Genomic DNA, 21,700 nt, shown 5'->3' with positions numbered 1-21,700 from the left:
ACTAGGCAGCACTCACCACCTCTATGTACCCTTTTAATGGCTCTGTACTGATTTCTTACTAGGCAGCACTCACGACCTCTACATACCCTTATAATGGCTGTGTACTGATTTCTTACTAGGCAGCACTCATGACCTCTACGTACCCTTATAATGGCTGTGTACTGATTTCTTACTAGGCAGCTCATGACCTCTACGTACCCTTATAATGGCTGTGTACTGATTTCTTACTAGGCAGCACTCACGACCTCTATGTACCCTTATAATGGCTGTGTACTGATTTCTTACTAGGCAGCACTCACGACCTCTACATACCCTTATAATGGCTGTGTACTGATTTCTTACTAGGCAGCACTCATGACCTCTACCCTTATAATGGCTGTGTACTGATTTCTTACTAGGCAGCTCATGACCTCTACGTACCCTTATAATGGCTGTGTACTGATTTCTTACTAGGCAGCACTCACGACCTCTACGTACCCTTATAATGGCTGTGTACTGATTTCTTACAGCCCTTTCACTCTTGTGATTATTACTTTGAAATCATTGACATGTCAATGAAGCTTTTACTGCTCTTCTTTGGACAATGTTGAGATATTTAGACTTTGGACTGATTTTTCTGTTCTGCATATTTTAGATATTTGTATGGGACATGTTAGCGGATAAATGGCATTAATCTGTCAAGGTAACTCATTCCTATCGCATATTGTTCTCATTGCTGGACAACTCACACACATTCTCGCATACATTTTCCAGTGTGCACATATCTGCCATTCTTTCATGTTCTTACCCATTTATTTTCCTGTTCTGGGTTCAACACTTACCTTGATAGCCCTGCAGCTACAATTGTTGTCATTTGGGACTGGCTCAGTCTGATGCTAGCAGTAATCAGCCATTACATGGGAAAGTAAAAGGTGTGAGTGTTGCCCTCTCAGCTATCCAGATTTTCACAGAATGTCCAGTTTTTTGCCTCATATGTTTGGTATATTCCTCATAAAATGTGGTTTTCTGTCAAATCACTGGGATGATCTGAGGACTGATGTCACTAAATATTGACATACATTTGAGTTTCAGACTTCAGATCCTTCAGGAAATATATGTTAACATAAACCCTATTACTCTAGCAACTTCCTAAGTTTATAAGAGCAATATTTAAATTGTGTCATTATTTTTGAACTTTTGTCCCTTCACTTTGTCAGGCTTTGTCCAGACCTCTTGTACTAACAGACTGAGAAGTAAGTTGCCCAGCATCAATTTTTCTATATGTATGTACATAGTATAAAAGTTGTACCCCTTTGGTGGTCATCATCTGTGATATTCATTGCCCCTTGGCCAGGCCATGGGCATATTGTGCAAGCCTATGTCTACCTACACCCACAGCAGCTGGTGGATCACCCTATCACTTCTCACCTGCGTGTGGCTTTGGTGACCCTGTCAGTGATGAAGGAATGTGTGTTCTTTCCAGTTGGCGTTTATGTTGCAGCTGTTTTCTCAGGATGATATTATATAGGATAGCACAGACTGTGATAATTTTGGCACAAGTACTGGGATCATACTGGAGGACTCCCATCAGCCCAAAGACATGCTCTATGATATTTCTTGTTTGAACATGTGCCTCATTATAGCATTCCTCCATGAGTGTATGTGCATTTCTGATGGATGTCATCTGCCATGGTTTAAGTGCATACTCTGCACACACAGTAAATGGCCTTGTGATATATCACCCCTGGAAAACCTCTGGTAGAGTTGTGAGTTGTGGCAGATATTTGAGTCGTGGTAACTGCCAGGGTTGCCAGCACAAATATTCAGGATGATTCCCTTAGCATTTCATATGACCTGGTAGTTAATTGAGTAGAACCCCTGTTCTTGTTCTTATTGTATTAAAGTTCCAGTTTTATGTCTATGGTGTTATGCTCCTTTTTGGTTTTCTTTTAATTTGTGTAATGGAGCATTCTTTGGTGGTGCTACTAGATTTTGGTACTGTTTTCTTGTTTTTATCAGTAAAACCACACATACACTGAACAATGGATTTATACAACAACCAGTATTCTGCTGATTCAGTCAGTAAGAGGGTAGTGACTGATATAAGTACAAACAACACTGACGCTCTTCTGAAGTTTAATTTGGACAGCATGAAGTTATTGATACCCATTGATTCTGCAAATGACTTAGGTTTTAAGAAATATTCAAAACAGTGGAGAATGCAGCCTATTGCTTAAAGCATTTGCAATGGCAACGCTTCCACAAGGAGGCATGCCTTCGTCAACAGCTGATTCCCCATGGACTAAGAGTTAAATGTATGCCTAGCTACGGAAATACCTACCCGGAATTGTTAGCTAACAGGCAGGCGATCAACATCCATACTACCTTCAGTTACATGAAGCTACTTATTGACTTCTTTATGCCACAAGAAGAAGAGATTAATAATGTTATTGAAAGTAAACAAAAAGAGCTAGAATCTGCAGATTTGTCTGAAGCTAATTTGCATAAGTTGGAGAACTTGCAAGACAGACTAGCAGCCTATGAAGTGAAATTGAAGGAACAGAAGAGCCAGAAGTTACTAAGGGACTATAATAATATTAAACAAGGCCACCTTTTTGAATGACCTAGATCCCCTATGCAGGGTGACAAGAGGAGTGAGAATGAGGTCACTGCAGCCAACCAAATGCATAAGAGGCAAGAAGAAATACGCCATGAAGTTACAGTTTGAGCTGAGGTTCATCAAGTGAATGGAGCCCATACTGATATAAATGTAACAAATGGGAGTGTGTGTGCTCAAAATGATGATATACAATGTTTGAATGAAGGAACCCTTGAGGTTCCCATGGAGCAAGTTAACAATCCAACAAATGCTCCTAATCCTACTTGTATGAATCAGTCATCCTCTATGCCCACTATGCAAGCAGGAGCTGTACCCAAGAAAGGATTGATACATCTACCTATTGAACAGCAACTTCCTTTTATAATACATGTGAAGGAGCCACAAGCAGAGAAAGGAAGAGAAGGAAAGTTCTGTGACAAATTCCTTAGTTGTTAATATCTCGAATACTATTCTGAAAAAAGTTTTTTACTCTACCTGAGAAAGGATTAAGTTTTATACCAGCTTTACGTTCACCGCTGCATGAGTTTGTGACTGATATAAAGTGTTTTGGACATAATGTGACATTAAAACCTATTTTTGGGTCCAATGTCAGATCAGATCATGACTCTGAAAGACCACCTAGGAAGCCTAGCATGTTTGTTCCAGTAAGCCATCTTACGGTTGAGATTTTTATTGCTTATGTGAGCAAGAACTAGCCAAAATTAGAACAGATGGCAAAGGTAAACACTATCAGAATTTGACCAAAGAAGAATTGGATGCTTTAAAAGAGCTACAAACCAGAGAGGATATAACTATTAGACCAGCTGACAAAGGAGGAGCTGTGGTGGTGATGAGTACGGATGATTATAATGAAAGTATGTTGGATATACTCAGTGATCGAGCAACATACTTAAGACTTATGAAGAAAGAAGTTGATGTGATGAAACGGAGGATAGAAGATGTACTTTATGAGATGCTTATGAACAGGAGTATAACAAAGGAACTATACAAATTTTTCATAGTAGAACATCCTGTCATACCTATCATCAATGGACTGCCAAAAGTCCATAAAAACAGCTCTAAACCACCCATGCATCCCATAGTGGCAGGCCGAGGATGGTCAATGGAACCCCTCTCAGTCTTTTTGGAAAAAGCTATTGAGTGATTACAAGAACGTAGTGAAAGATAAGGCAGAGTTCCTACAGCATTTACAGGAAGCCACTACTAACATCTATGACTTCTCCCATTTGCTATTAGTCACTATGGATGTTCATAGTTTGTTTACATCGATTCCTAACTCATATGGTGTTGAAGCCATAAGAGATTTGTATAGAGAAAGGATATTAGACTCCTATGTTGTCTGCAGCCTATTGCAACTGGTGCTAGAGAACAATTTATTTGTTTGTGGAGATAGCTACTATTGGCAGAAGCGGGGGGTAGCTATGGGTACCCCCTGCACGAATAGCTATGATAATCTCGTGTTGGCCCAGTGGGAAGAGCTATGGGCACTGAATGTAAACTTCCAATGGAAAGGGAATGTGCTCCTCTATAATAGATTTGTGGATGACATTATGATTCTATGGGCTGGAAGTGAGGAAGAAGTCCAACATTTTGTGGATTTTTTTAACACAGAGTACTTTGTTTCTAAAATTCGATGTTAAGATTTCTAGAACAGATATTGGATTTCTGGATGTCAAGATCCTATTGGATCCTGTTGAAGGGATAAATACTATGCCGTATCGGAAACCTATGTGGAGGAATCATATGGTGCATTTTTCCAGTATGCACCTGAAACATATTTTCCGCAATGTGATTGACAACCAAGTCACTCGAGTGCCCAGGCTTTGTACTCAGGATGATACTTTTCTCATGGAAAACAATAAACTGTTACAAGGTTTCAAGGATTGTGGTTATAGGCCAGCCAGAGAAGGAATAATAATAGATTGTGCAAGAGATCTGAGAATGAATAAGGGTAGACCATAATACTCTCAACAGTATATTAATGCAATAACAAGTGAAGTTATGAAAGACGATAGAATATGTCCTAATGTAGGGCAGGGGACCATGAGGGTCAGCCTTACTTACAGTAGTGATAATTCTATAATATGTGAAATAATTAAAAAATACTGGCCTGTGTAAACATCAGACAATAGATTGAAAGGAATAGTAGGGACCACACTTCATTTTAGTTGTAAGAACAAGAAAAATCTAAAGAGATTGCTTTGCAATAAAAGCTGCAAAGCCAAAAGGAATGAACATACACGTTCTGGCACACGGAAATATGGCAGTTGTAAATCCTGTAATGTTATCAATATCAGTAAAGTTTTTACACATCAAGTTACTGGAAGGACATACCAGTTTTTTAGAAATGCCAACTGTAATAGTAAGAACATGGCATATGTTGCTACATGTACTTTTTGCCCATGTTTCTATGTGGGCAAAATGAATAGGATGTTAAAAGAAATAATTTTTAAGCACCAATCTGATATACACATTAAGGTTGCTACGAATACGTTGTATGCTCATATTCAAGATAATGCCACCCATACATTTAGATTTATGGTCCTTGCAATGGCTCGTCCAACTATAAGAGAAGGGGATGTAACAAATCAAATGGAAATGGAAGAATCTAAATGGATAATGGACATAAGGGCTGATTGTTTCCCAGGGCTTAATGTTCTTTTTCCATACGTTCATAGGTTCAAAGGTAGGCACTAGGCTATCTGCCCGAAGGCATTTATAAGCCTAACCAGAATGTGTTGGCTTTCGCTGCCCCCTTAGATTAGTTCCCTGTGCCTTTGTCCAGCAGAGCCATTGAACTGATCCCTGGGGTAAACTTTCTGTTTCCCATCCAGTTGTCAAGGTTTCTCTTGAAGAGGGTTAGCGAGGACCTCTGCCTAATGTAGATTGGAATCTTATTCCAGAGCATGGGAAGTCTCTGGAACAGGAATCTATCCCTCCAGCATGCCCTATTTATTGTTGTGGTGAGGTTTAGATCCCTGGAGCGTGTGGCTCGAGGGGATATGGTTTTCTTTAGGTGACGTATGTCCATCAATTCTAGGTTGGACATGACCTTGTATGTCAGGCAGAGATCACCTCTGAGTAAACAGTATGCAACTGAGTACAGCTGGAGTTTCTTCAGTCGAGCTGCATAGGGCATCTGCTTAAGGCCAGCAATCCTCTTGGTGAGGTACTTCTGTGGTCTTTCCAGTTGTTGCAGGTGTCTTGTAAGGTACATCCCAAATGGGGCATTGTACTCTATGATGGGTCTGATGACTGATGCATAGAGGGGCCCAATGACCTATTTTGATCTGGTTGCAAACCCTTTTGTGATTAGGTGGGCCACATAGAAGGATTTTCTAACCACTTTGGCAATGTGATTATCAAAGGAGAGGTTACTATCAACTTGGGTCCCCAGATCCCTTACTATGTCTTCCGTATTTAGGGGGCTACCACCTATGTGGTAGTTTGTGGGTACTTTGTTTTTTTCCAAAGGGGTTGACTATGCACTTTTTGGCATTTAGCTTGAGGCCATGATTTTGACACCAGGTATCTGTCTCAGTGAAACCCTTTTGGAGGATGTCTGTATCAGCCGGAGAGTCAATTATAACCCCTAGTTTGCAGTCGTCTGCGAACTTGGTCAGCCATAGTCATCCTGTGCTTGCCTGTACCTCTGAGAAGTATATGCCAAACAGGAGGGGTCCTAGAACTCTGCCCTGGGGAACACCACTTGTAGCTGGTTTAGAGTCGAACCTAGCTCCTGCAACTCTCACCATGTGTGTTCTGTCCATGAGCCAGTTGGCAACTCATCTTGTGATGTAGGGGTTTATGTTCAGGCTGATGAGCTTGTCTATAATACCAGAATGGGGAATGGTGTTGAAGGCCTTTGCAAGGTCTAGGTAGGCTGTGTGTACCACCTTTCCCTCATCTATATCCTAGGTAAATGTCTCAAAGAAGTCCACCAGGTTTAGGAGGCATGATCTGCCATTAACAAAACTGAACTGGGTAGGCTCTAGTGTTTGGATGTTCCCAATGTCTCTGTTAATGAGTTCCATGATGATGCACTCCATAGCCTTGCAGACCAAGCTAGTCAGGCTTATAGGGTGATAGCTCCTAGGGTCTGTTGTGCTCCACCTTTGTGGAGTGGAATAAACATTGCTGTGTGCCACTCTATGGGTACATAGCCTGTGGAGAGGCTGAGTTTGAACAGTGTGTTTAGGTGAGGGGTTAGCTCATCTTTGAGCTCATGTAGGACACAGCCTGGGGCACCGCCCGTTCCCACTGATGCTGTGTTTTTGGCTTTAGAGAGGGCTGTTTTATCCTGAGTGTCTGTGATTTCAGAGGCTTTACATTCTTCTGATATGGTTATGGGCCCTTTGGGGGCGAGAGGGGGGTGAAGTTTACACTGACTCTGTCTGCCAAGATGTTGGCGGTATCAGTCATTTCAGTGTATTTTATGCCATTCTGCACCACCTCCGAGCAGATCTGAGCATTGCCACATAGATTCTTGACATAGCTAAAGGATGCCTTGTGGTTATCTTTGGAGTCCTTGGCAATTTTTCTTTCGAAGCTAGCCTTGGTTGATTTTATGAGGGATCGTAGTTTCTTGCTGATACTGATCAGGGATGTCTTCTCTTCTTGTGATTTTACTCTTTTCTGTACTAGTTTCCTCCTTCTGTTGTATAGATTGTTTATGGCAGAGGTCCACCAGACTGGTTTCCTTTTCCTGGAGGAGTTAGTCTTGGTTTTTTTTGGGATAGCATAATCCATGCATTCTTGTAGGTGCCTGTAGAATGCATTATTAAAGGCTTTTGCAGCTTGGAAAGTGTTATCCTTTAGCATGGGGGCTTTGAAACTTTCCACCTCCGTCTTAAGTAACGTGAAGTTTGCTTTTGAAAAGTTTTTCACAGAGTTTTCCTTGACGGGGAGTGGGGGCAGAATGTGGATATCCAGAGTGATTTGTTTATGGTCAGATCTAATCAGTGATGGGTTGACCTCCGGTGTGGAACACTGGTCACCCTTGTTGATGATGACCAGGTCCAATATGTTATCACCTCTGGTGGGAGTGTTGACCAGTTGATCCAGGGCATTTGAGTTTATAAATTCTAGGAAATGTTGGGCAAGGGAGTTAGTACTTGAGTAGTCCTCCCAGTTAATGTTTGGGTAATTGAAATCACCCAATATTAGGGTGTTTAGTAGGACATTTATGTTTCCCAGTTTTTCCAGAAATGTAGAATGGGGGTCTTGGGACATGGTGGGTGATCTGTTGCAAGCTACAATTTGAATTGCAGTTTTGCCCGTTGTTGTTTGCACGTGGATGATCTCTGAAGCATCGTGCTGTGCCACTAACCTGGAGGTGTGGGTATCCTTGATGAATATGGATACACCCCCACCTTTTGTATTTCGGTTCGGGTTCTGTGGCCGAAATGTATGGTATGAGTTGTAGCTTAGTAGTGCTGGGGTGCTCTCTGGAGCCTTAAACCAGGTTTTGGTTACTGCACATATATTGATTTTCTCCATACTGCAGAGTGCCTTGAGTGTGTGCATTTTGAGATTTAGACTTCTGGCACTGAGTAGCATTACCCTCAGTTTTTTACTTGTGCTATTTACGGCAGTGGGTTTGTCTTTTGAGCCTTGCCTAAAAAAGGCACTATGGGGGTGGCAAGAGCCTTGGCCAGTATTCGAAAGCCTAAGGGTGACAGGTGCAAGCCATCTCTAGCGAAGCAGCGTGGCTTGTCGAGCATGTCATCCCAGGTGGACAGACACTGGATCCCCTTTGAATGACACCAGAAATGTAGCCAATTGTTGAAATTGATAATTTTTTCTTTATACCGTGGTATCATTCTTGGTGAGGGCAGGATGCTACTCAGGGTCAGGGTCATACCAGCCTGGGCTATGTGATCAGAGAGCTCTTCCATGTCTCTTTTCATGCAATCCAGGGAGGTACGGCTCAGGTCATTCACACCAACATGGACAATGACAAAGTTGTATTTGTACTTGTTCTCGAGTGACCTGAGTGCTTGTGTTATGTGATGGATCCTGGCATTCAACAGGCAGCTAACAGTAACCTTTTCCTTGTTCAGCCTAGGAGTGGGACATCAGTGTGCCTGACTATGGAGTCACCTATTACTAGTGTGTTGGGTATGTTATTTTGCCTTAAGGACTGTGATTGCGTGGCACACTGGTTTTGTGAAGTACGTGTTTCGTGGTCTGTGTTGGGGGGGTGGAGGTTGCTTGGATGTCTACTTTGGAGGTCTCTGTTGCTTTTGCAGATCTTTATTTAGAGCATCCAAGTATGTTTTCATGTATTTATCTGTGTTTTCTGTTGTTGCTGGTTTAATGGGTCTATGTGAGACTGGTGGTGTGATGTCAGTATTTCACTTCTCCTCTTGACTGTCTGATGCAGTCTTGGATTGAGAGGGCTTAGCCTCCAGTTTGGCTGTATAATTGCATCTCTTGCATGTGTTAGTGTTTGGTGGTAGGAGGAGAGGGTTGTCTGTGTACATGAGGCAGTTGTAACATTGCCTCAAAATGCCTAGATTCACCAGTTGGACTGGAGAGTACACCTGAAACTGCCCTTTGTAATGCCTGGATAGGTACAGTGAACTGTTTTACTGACTGGCAGGTAAGGTCAAATATAGAGCCTTGTCCTTCTGTACAGTATAGGGGGGGTCTAGTGCTAGGGTTTATAAGTACCTGCTATGAGTTTTGAGCAAGTGCTAGGCTGAGAAATGAATGGTTTGAATGCTTAAGTTGAAAGTTTGTCTAGTTCCAAGGGAAAAAATTTTAAGAGGAGACTTTGTGGAGCCAGGAATAGTTATATAATATAATATGGAGGTTTCACAACTTTATTAAACTGACACCTCACATCTGGACCTACTACAATACTCTGGTTAACAAATATATGTTATTTAGTGGCTAATTATAAAAAAAATGTTTATGTAATGCTTTCACAAGTAAAATGCAAATTGGTTATAGTGGCGGGGGGGGGGGTCAAACCAGGAATGGCTGCTTGCAACACATACACTCTAGCCACTATTCTATTGCAGCACTGTTTACATTGGATGTCTCTTGCTGTTTAACTTCTTGTGCTGTTTAAGCTGGACTAAGCATAGCTAAGCAACGGGCACATCCTCGAAGCTACGCTTAAACTTTGCTGCATGTAGAAAAAAAATTTTGTTGTTTAATTTGTACCCTTCAGAATATCCCTGCTAGTGCTGAACCTGTTATTCTATCAACTTTCTGCTTTGTGGGACAATTGTCCCTTATGGCTTTGTCCACATTCCTTACTCTAATGAGTTGGGAGGTGTGCGCTATGTGCTTATGCTACATCTGTTATTCTTTCAACTTTTGCCTTGGTAGGGACTATTGTCCCTTATGGCTTTGACCAGATTTCTTACCCTGATGGCTTGGGGGTATTATGAGTGTTCTCACTCATTTTAAATTGCCGAACGTCAATTCTGGTGTGCCGGGGGGCATGAGTATTGTGAGAGCACTGCTCTCAGACACACCCCCTGCACTCGTACACAGAACCGTGTCCGTTTAACAGCATGGCAGCGAGCCTTCATGAATATGCATGGCGCACTGCCATGCTGTATGGGAATGGTCCCTTCTATGCAAGAATAAGCTATTCCTGCACGGAAGTTTGCTGAATCCCGGGGATTGTGTTTCTTTAGGTGGTAGAGTTGAAGAAGTATGAAATACGCAAATAAAAAGAAAGACTGTAGTGCTGCACTTATAAATGATAAAGGAAATGTTACGATCCTTTTAAAAGAAGAAAGTTAAGAGATTAAATTAAATCAAGATCATTTGAACTGGGTCACATGACATTTTAAGTAATTAAGCAATGTTCACTGCTGTTAGCACAGTGTAATGTAGTCTTGTTGGAAGAAGCACTTTGTGTGTGTTTGTGAATAAAGCAGTATTTTTATAGCTTTATACCTTCTTGACAGTAGTAGTTTTTCATTAATTATATTGCTGTAGTGTGTAGTGATATATCTTTCTGTATTCTAACTAGTTGATATCTTTATTGTGTTATTTGTGACTGTTTAAAATGTTTGCATGTTAAAGATGCTAGTAATGTCGAAATGTAATTTCTCATCAGCTGTCTACAGCTGTGTTAAACATTTGGTATATTAAAGTCTCAGGCAAGTTTAATGAGAGGTGGGTTTTAATTTAAAGTACATGATATGGACTAAAAATCAGGTTGTACTGAAAAACATTGACAGCATTTTTCTGAGCCGATAGACACCACTGTATTTATTGTCTTCTCTGAATGTATGTTTGTATGACAATTGGCTACTATCAAATATGATTGTTATGGACTGAGTTATAAGATACACATTTCTATACATTTCTGTAAACAGTTGCTTAACTTTTTATGTCATTTTAGAATATTTGAAAAGTTATGTTACAAACTACAATAATGCTAACATTGCATTAAATTTTTGTGCTACATATCCATGAAAATACATTGAAACAAACTGGTGTAGATTCTCCAAACAAAGATAAACCAAACCGAACAAGTCCAACAAATCCAATGGCCCAAAAGTATACACAAGAGAGATTATGTTGCACAAAGAATTTAATGAAGTACTTTTCATTTCTGTTAATACAGTAACTTCATCAGATCAAATAAAAAACTTCAAAACATGTTTAAATAACAAATTTAAATAACATCACATGTTTGAAACTTCCCATCAACAACCAGGACTGTATTAACACATTTTTAAAGGGAAACAACTAACATATTTATGCAATTTAGATACACTTAACTTTTCAGTAAGATATAAGTGTGTAGCAAATCCTGAATATTCTATACACTTACAAAAAAGTAAAAAGTGTTAAAAAATTAAAAAGATACAAGTTCTAATGTAGCATTATCTGTTTAAACTTTTTAACTTGAGCAAAGAGGTGATGTTACATGCTTCGTTGATACCTGGACTAGAAAAGGCATTCAGTCTCAGCTGCCAGGCTAATTCATGTCCCTCTAAAAGCAAGTTGAATGGGCCACCCCTAATGTCTACCTGGACTTGGTTTAATGCCTTGAACATAAACTTATGTCCCCCACTCAAATGTGAATGTTTAGCAAGAGAATTGTCCCTTTTGTTAGTATCAATTGCACGGGTATGTTCATACACTCTGTCACGGAGCCTACGCTCTGTTTTTCCAATGTAGAAAGCTGTGCAGGATGAACATTTGGCAATATACACAACAAACTTGGAGTTAAATTAAGTTTGTGTTTTAATTCAAACTTCCTCTCATTAATTATAAATGTTTTACCTAACTCAATAAATCTGCACAACCTGCACATACCGCATGTAGACATCCCTGCATGTGTGTTCATATTCATTAGTTCGTGCCTTTCTAATAATAAAGATTTCTATCTCCAGAAGAGGGGAGTGGCCATGGGTTCACCATATGGGGCCAGCCTGGCCAATTTAGTAATGGCGCACTGGGAACAACGGAGCACAGGACTCAACAAAGCATGTGATATCACCTGTTTGCTTAAGTTAAAAAGTTTAAACAGATGATGCTACATTAGAACTTGTATCTTTTTAATTTTTTAACACTTTTTACTTTTTTGTAAGTGTATAGAATATTCAGGATTTGCTACACACTTATATCTTACTGAAAAGTTAAGTGTATCTAAATTGCATAAATATGTTAGTTGTTTCCCTTTAAAAATGTGTTAATACAGTCCTGGTTGTTGATAGGAAGTTTCAAACATGTGATGTTATTTAAATTTGTTATTTAAACATGTTTTGAAGTTTTTTAATTGATCTGATGAAGTTACTGTATTAACAGTGACAAAAAGTGCTTCATTAAATTCTTTGTGCAGCATAATCTCTCTTGTGTATACCTTTGGGCCATTGGATTTGTTGGACTTGTTCAGTTTGCTATATCCATGAAAATGTTTTACGTGGCAATATGAGGCATTGCTCATTTTTAATGTACCTTGTTTGTTAGATCTTGCAATTAATGTTTAGTGGGGTGCAATAATGTCAAAGTTCATCCAAATTGATATGATGTTTATTACATTATTAACATAATTATGCTGCAAACATGGCCACAATATTGACAACATCTGCTTCATTTACTTGATTTCACCAGTATGTTAAACTTGTATTTTTCCAAGATATCTTCAAGGAGATAAAAACAGTTTATTTTTTATTACTATAAACATTCATGGGTATGGTAAAAATGATTTTATATCTTATGTACAGCTATCATGATTTAAGATTTAAGATTTAGATCAGCTTGTAAACATAGACCATATCTCTAGGCCCTATAGAGAATGAGGGTTGAACTTGGCTAGGTTTGTAAGGGCCCTAGGGCCATTAGCCTAGTAACCTCCTGTGATCCTATAAGAACTGTCAGTAGGGTATGTTTTCATTTATGTAAATGTATGATTGCCTATGTCATACATGATAATTTAATAAAGATGTTTCTTGTTGAAAAAAAAGATTTAAGATACTTGAAGGATATTGTTTAATGGATCCTTTGGAGTTTTATGATGGACATTTCTGGGTAATGCCGACATGAGCTGTACCCTGGATGAATACTTATGATTTTGATTTAGCTTGACTATGCATTTGCCTTTGTTTTGAGGCGACCCTTAACTGCATATGAATTTCATGTATTATTTACATTGGAAGTGGTCATGTATCTGTCATGCTAAGCTTGAGTGTGGGGTTATGTTTTTGTTGATAATGTTAATTGATAGCTCAGCTGCAGTGCTATATTTCTGCTATGTTAGGTCAAAATACATTTATTTCAGTTAGTATATGATATTTTACTGTATTTACCCTTATTATAAACAATTCATTTTAGTATGGCACTGGCCAAATATTTTTATCCATGTCTTCATTTTTATTTTCCTTTTCCTTGATTATTTGTGTTTTCCCACTATGCTGTTTTGTTTGTATTGTCTTTTGTTTTCTGTCGTATTTATTTCAGTTATATGTATGTTTACTCTTAATGGTGTTTGCTGGGGTGCCTTCTGTGCGGAGTCTGCATGACCTCCCTGTGGTCACGTGGGTTTCCTCCGGGTGATCCAGTTTCCTCCCACATCCCAAAAGACATGCTGTAGGTGGATTGGACACTCTAAATTGGCCATAGCCGTGAGTGCGTGCGTGTGTGAGCCTTCTGTGGAAGGTTGGGTGCTGGGCTGGCAACTCAACACTGCAAAACTCCACTGCCAATCATGAGTGGACAGGTGATTTGCTGTGGTGACCCCTAACCGGGGAAAGCTAAAAGAAGAAGACTCTTAATGGTGTTTAGAAAACAAGCACCTAAATAAAACTGAATTTTAACTTGATGGCCATGTTTTTGGATAGCTTGAGTAAATGGGATGTAAACTGGAGGAGTTATTTTATTTTTTGTTTTCTATATTATTAGAAAGCAACAATCCAGGCATAGGAGCACTTGTGAGTAAATGAAGCAATTTTTGATTTACAATATCAACAGCATTAACTTCATAGATTTTCTTTTCAAAAGTTATGAATAATAATATTTTTGGGGTGTGTGGGCAATGTGGTATGTGCATTTTCTTAGTGCGGAGTTAAGATTTTTGTCTGGGGTAGAAAAATGAACATCGATTGTTGCATTGCTATGTTAATAGTTAGATTCATTGACATTGAAGATAGCATAGCAAGCAGCCTCTTCCATTCTACTTTTTTTTTATCTAATTTCTGAAGTACCTCTCCTACCCTGGTTATGACAACATTTCATATGGACAGGGTACTCAAAAAATAGCACCTTGTAAGACAGAGGTACTGGAAGCACAGAAGCCATAATACATTAGAATTAGATAATGTGATTCTAAAATATGCTATGGTAAAGAATTTCATTACCCATTCCTGGTACAGCACATAACTCAAAAGCCATTCCTGGTATAGCACATGACCATCTCATTACTAAATCCTGGTATAGAACAAGACCAGTTCATTACTAAATCCTGGTATAGCACATGACCAGCTCATTACCCATTCCTGGTACAGCACATGACCAGCTCATTACCCATTCCTGATACAGCAATTGACCAGCTCATTACCCATTCCTTGTATGGCCCATGACCATCTCATTACCCATTCCAGGTACAGCACATGACCAGCTCATTACTCATTCCGGGTACAGCACATGACCAGCTCATTACCCATTCCTGATACAGCACAAGACCAGCTCATTTTCCAATCCTGGCATAGCACATGACCAGCTCATTACCCATTCCTAGTACAGCACATGACCAGCTCATTATCCAATCCTGGCATAGAACATGACCAGCTCATTACCCATTCCTGGTACAGAACATGACCAGCTCATTACCTTTTCCTTGTGCAGCGCATGACCAGCTCATTACCTATTCCCAGTAAAGCACATGGCCAACTCATTACCCATTCCTGGTACAGCACAGGGCCAGCTCATTATCCATTCCTGGTACAGCACATGACCAGCTCATTATCCAATCCTGATACAGCACATGGCCAGCTCATTATCCTTTCCTGGTACAGCACATGACTAGCTCATTACCCATTCCAGGCACAGCACATGACCAGCTCATTGCCCATTCCTGGTACAATACATGACCAGCTCATTACCCATTCTTGGTACTACACATGACCAGCTCATTGCCCATTCCTGGTACAGCACATGTCCAGCTCATTACCCATTTGTGGCATAGCACATGAACAGCTCATTATCCATTCCTGGTACACCACATGAACAGCTCATTACCCATTCCAGGTACAGCACATGACCAACCCATTACCCATTCCTGGTACAGCACAGGACCAGGTAATTAGCTATTCCTGGTACAGCACATGACCAGCTCATTACCCATTCCTGGTACAGCACATGGCCAGCTCATTAACCATTCCAGGTACAGCACATGGCCAGCTCATTACCCCTTCCAGGTACAGCACATGACCAACTTATTACCCATTCCTGGTACAGCACATGACCAGCTCATTACCCATTCCTGGTACAGCACATGACCAGCTCATTTTCCAATCCTGGCATAGCACATGACCAGCTCATTATCCATTCCTGGCACAGCACATGACCAGCTCATTATCCAATCCTGGCATAGCACATCACCAGCTCATTACCCATTCATGGTACAGAACATGACCAGCTCATTACCTATTCCTTGTGCAGCACATGACCAGCTCATTACCCATTCCCAGTACAGCACATATCCAGCTCATTACCCATTCCTGGTACAGCACATGGCCAGCTCATTATCCATTCATGGTACAGCACATGACCAGCTCATTATCCAATCCTGATACAGCACATGACCAGCTCATTACCCTTTCCGAGTACAGCACATGACCAGCTCATTACCCATTCCAGGTACAGTACATGACCAGCTCATTGCCCATTCCTGGTACAATACATGACCAGCTCATTACCCATTCTTGGTACTGCACATGACCAGCTCATTACCCATTCCTGGTACAATACACGTCCAGCTCATTACCCATTCCTGGTACAGCACATGACCAGCTCATTATCCATTCCTGGTACACCACATGACCAGCTCATTACCCATTCCAGGTACAGCACATGACCAACCCATTAGCCATTCCTGGTACAGCACATGACCAGGTAATTACCCATTCCTAGTACAGCACATGACCAGCTCATTACCCATTCCTGGTATAGCACATGGCCATCTCATTACCTATTCCAGGTACAGCACATGGCCAGCTCATTACCCCTTCCAGGTACAACACATGACCAGATCATTACCCATTCCTGGTACAGCACATGACCAGCTCATTACTCATTCCTGGTACAGTACATGACCAGCTCATTACACATTTCAGGTACAGAACATGACCAGCTCATTACCCATTCCTGGTACAGCACATGACCCGCTCATTACCCATTGCTGGTACAGCAGATAACCAGCTCATTACCCATTCCTGGTACAGCACATGACCAGCTCATTTTCCAATCCTGGCATAGCACATGACCAGCTCATTACCCATTCCTGGTACAGCACATGACCAGCTCATTATCCAATCCTGGCATAGCACATGACCAGCTCATTACCCATTCCTGGTACAGCACATGACCAGCTCATTACCTATTCCTTGTGAAGCACATGACCAGCTCATTACCCATTCAAAGTAAAGCAAATGGCCAGCTCATTACCCATTCCCGGTACAGCACATGGCCATATCATTTCCCATTCCTGCTACAGCACATGGCCAGCTCATTATCCATTCCTGGTACAGCACATGACCAGCTCATTATCCAATCCTGATACAGAACATGACCAGCTCATTATCCTTCCGTGGTACAGCACATGATAAGCTCATTACCCATTCTTGGTACTGCACATGAGCAGCTCATTACCCATTCCTGGTACAGCACATGTCCAGCTCATTACCCATTCCTGGCATAGCACATGACCAGCTCATTATCCATTCCTGGTACACCACATGACCAGCTCATTACCCATTCAACATACAGCACATGGCCAACCCATTACCCATTCCTGGTAAAGCACATGACCAGGTAATTACCCATTCCTGGTACAGCACAAGACCAGGTCATTACCCATTCCTGGTACAGCACAAGACCAGCTCATTACCCATTCCTGATACAGCACATGGCCAGCTCATTACCCATTCCTGGTACAGCACATGAACAGCTCATTACCCATTCCTGGCATAGCACATGGCCAGCTCATTACCCATTCCTGGTACAGCTTATGAACAGCTCATTATCCACTCCTGGTACAGCACATGATCAGCTCATTACCAATTCCAGGTACAGCACATGACTAGCTCATTACCCATTCCTGGTACACCACATGACCAACTCATTACCCATTCCTGGCACAGCACATGACCAACTCATTACCCATTCCTGGTACAGCACATAGCCAGGTAATTACCCATGCCTGGTACAGTACATGACTAGCTCACTACCCATCCCTGGTACAGCACATGACCAGCTCATTATCCATTCCAGGTACAGCCCATAGCCAGCTCATTACCCATTCCAGGTACAGCACATGACCAGCTTATTACCCATTTCTGGTACAGCATATGACCAGCTCATTACCCATTCCTGATACAGCACATGACCAGCTCATTACCCATTCCTGGTACAGCACGTGGCCAGCTCATTACCCATTCCTGGTACAGCACATGACCTGCTTGTTACCCATTCCTGGTACAGCACATGACCAGATCATTACCCATTCCTGGTACATCACGTGACCAGCTCATTACCCATTCCTGGCATAGCACATGGTCAGCTCATTACCCATTCCTGGTACAGCATATGACCAGCTCATTACCCATTCCAGGTACAGCACATGACCAGCTCATTACCCATTCCTGGTACACCACATGTTCAGCTCATTACCCATCCCTGGTACAGCACATGACCAGCTCATTACCCAGTCCTTGTACAGCACATGTTCAGCTCATTACCCATTCTTTGTATGGCACATGACATCTTATTACCCATTCCTGGTACAGCACATGACCAGCTCATTACCCATTCCTGGTACAGCACATGACCAGCTCATTACCCATTCCTGGTACAGCACATGACCAGCTCATTGCCCATTCCAGGTACAGCACATGACCAGCTCATTACCCATTCCTGGTACAGCACATGACCAGCTCATTACCCATTCCTGGTACAGCACATGACCAGCTCATTACTCATTCCTGGTAAAGCACATGACCAGCTCATTTTCCATTCCTGGCATAGCCCATGCCCAGCTCATTACCGATTCCAGGTACAGCACATGACCAGCTCATTACGCATTCCTGGTACAGCACATGACCAACTCATTACCCATTTCTATTACAGCACATGGCCAGTACTGAGAAGAGCAGTCTTGGATCACATCAGAGTTTGACACAATAGTAATTCCATGAACTCTGATCATACCCTGACATTCATCTGGTGATACATTAAACCGAGGCCTTATCTGCCTAAGTTAGTGGTAGCTCAGGTGTAGGTAAAAGATCCCATGGCACATATCAAAAAGAGTAGGGAAATTTCCCTGATGCCCTGGCTAAATTTCCCCTAGTAGTATAAATACCACATTGGGTCACCACTGAAAAGAAGCTACTGGCCTAGTGGGACTAACTCAATCAACAACAAGTGCTAAATTTTATAATTAGTAATATAAATGACACTGACTATTTCTCAAGATGTGCAACTTACTGTGCAAATTTCAAATACAGTTTTTTTCAACAGCATCTAGGGTTTCACCTAACACCATGCAATAGTTTGTAAGTCATTGCTTTTGAAATAGCACATATGGAACTATTGCTTATTTTTATAATTAATAACAAGTAATTGGCAATATCTCCAGGATAGTATAATGCAAGTAGACATTGACAATGAATTTTCTTGTCTGCCATCATGGTATTTCTCACTATTCCCTGCAACTGGTCTCCCAGCTATGAAAATATGAGCATAAATATGAAATTATAAATAATAAGTGGAGAATACTGATCCTTTCCTCAACTGTGGGACATCCCAGACTTACAATTTTAATGTTATTTTTTTTAACAACTTCTCGCCTTTTCTAATGCTGCCTATTGTTATCTGATCAGTCACTTGTTTAATGAAGCCAGAGACACACACAAAAAGATCTGGACACCACAAGGAACTAGGAGTGTTAACTGGAAGTATAAAAATGTGCTACAGGCTTGAGTGAGAACAGACTCAATTTAGAGAATGCTCAACAAGGTAAGCTAGCAACATCATAAATAGCACATATGAGAAAAAATAAAGGTTGCGGTAAATAAGTGATCTTATCTAAAATGCCAAATTCCATGAAAATCCCTTGTTTTTTCCAATATCCAAATTCAGGATTTACTGGTATTTTTTAGTAAATGGAAAATCAGGTACCAGCAAGTAGTACAGATAATGAGCATGCTTGCTGTTACTGAGGTACCATAGAGATGGACCAGCAAAGCTAAGGTACCACGTAGCACATTGGTGCTACCTGTAGGGCAGACAGTAGAATGCACACATTGCAGGTAGCATGACTGTCATGTATACCTTTTCAGCAGTCATGGAACAGCATGGGCATGCAGAGCCATTAGCTCACCAGGGACTATCACTTGCTTTTAATGAGTTTACTTGGATGAGCCATCCTCACTGATATTTGGGTTAATTCACAAACAACTTTCTCATGGATGTGTATGCACTCCTAGGTATGCACTAAATTACTCCCTCACATGTACAGAACAGCTTCGCTTGTACCAGAAATTTGATATTGTAGGCAGTCTAGCCTTTTATCATGTCTTACCTGCAGCACCATATCCATCCTACAAACAAAGATGTTGCTTTAACAGAACTACTCATAGACCTCTACAAGTTACTCTGTTGCTAATGTATACTGATATGATTTGTGAACATAAAACTCCAAAAAGCGTTGGCACTGTGTACCTGGTTTCTGTTATAAAACTGGCCTTGACATTATTTGCATGAGGACTTACAGAGCCCTTGCTTTTGGACTCAGGTGTGGGGTGAATGATCAGTGTCATATGTTGCCCCACTACCCAGTTCTTTTGAAATCCAAGTCTAAGATGCCTGGTCAGAAGAGTGGTGCAGTGTTTTGCTGCATGTTAAAAAAGATGTTAGAAAGGTATGTTCCTTCTCATTTGGTATATTATACCCTTCTTATTTGGTATAAGCTATTCCCTTCTTATTTGGTATAAGATGTTCCTCTTCTTGTTTTTCATAAGATATTCCATTCTTCTTTGGTATAATATATCCCTTCTTGTTTGGTATAAGATATTCCTTCTTTTGTTTGGTATAAGGTATCCCCTGTCTTGTTTGGTGTAATTTATTCCTATTCTTGTTTGGTATAAGATACCACCCCCTTTTTGTCTGGTATAAGGTATCTCCCTTCCTGTTTGGTATAAGATACCCCCCCTTCTTGTTTGGGAGTCTATGTAAAATAAACAAACGCTTGAAATGTTGAATGTCAAATGGTCGAGACCATATGATCAACATTTCAGGAGTTCAAAGGTTGACTTTAATGGCACCGTACAGTGCAGAATGGGAGAATTTCCCTTTTCTTCACTGAAGTGCGGTCTCGGAGTTGGTATATTTAAGTAGGGGGGTGTGGGGGGTGCATGGGTGCTTACCCCCCTGCTCGCACAGTTAAGGTATGTTTTTCTTTTCTTTTTTTTTTTTATTATGTATTCAAACTTTCAAATATCAACCATATGTTATCGAACATATGGTATTCGACATTTTGAAAGTTTGAATATATAACATAGACCCTTGTTTAGTGTAAGGTATCCCCCATCTTGTTTGGTGTAATGTATTCGTCTTCTTGTTTGGTATAAGATACTCCCCCTTCTTGTTTGGTATAAGGTATCTCCCTTCCTGTTTCCTATAAGATACCTTCCTTCTTGTTTGGTATAAGGTATACCCCCTTTTTGTTTTATATAATATACTAGCCTTCTTGTTTGCTGTAATTTATTCCCCTTCTTATTTGGTATAGGATACTCCCATTCTTGTTTGTCATACTTCACCACAGGTTAGGTTGTGAGTTAAGAGTGAAGCTAAAGCCACTGACATGGACTTAACCACCCCATTTAACTCTTTCTTCACAGAGTCCATAAGCAAGCTAACATCATCCTTCACCAACACCTCTACAACCCCTCCTCAGTGTGCACCCATCCCTTCCTCCCCTAGAATCTCTTGTCCCCAATCTTCACCTTTCTCTATCAATCCCATCTTTATATCCACCATAAAAAAAACTTCTCCTAAAATTAAAACCTGGTTCCAATGCCCCTCATGAAATTCGCTCCTACTTCCTAAAAGTAGTCACAGAAGCCATTGCTCTCGCTATCAGCTTACTAATTAATCGGTCTATCTCAGAATGCCAGGTCCCCCAGCTCTGGAAGAAAGTCTTTATTATTCCTCTACATCAAGGAGGTAATAATAATGACATTACAAACTTCTGCCCTACTGCTATCTTATCCCCTATTCCTAAGCTTCTTGAAAAATGTATCCACCAACAACTCTTACCCTATCTCATCAACAAGCAGCTTCTTACCCCCACACAGTATGGATTCAGACCCAGTCATAGCACCTCCACTGCTCTCCTCTCCTTCC

The sequence above is a fragment of the Protopterus annectens genome, chromosome 6.part0 (genome assembly GCF_019279795.1).
Source record: "Protopterus annectens isolate FY-2018-M chromosome 6.part0, PAN1.0, whole genome shotgun sequence".
Lineage (NCBI taxonomy): Eukaryota > Metazoa > Chordata > Ceratodontiformes > Protopteridae > Protopterus > Protopterus annectens.
The sequence above is the reverse complement of the archived record's forward strand: the minus strand, read 5'-3'. Positions refer to the sequence as shown.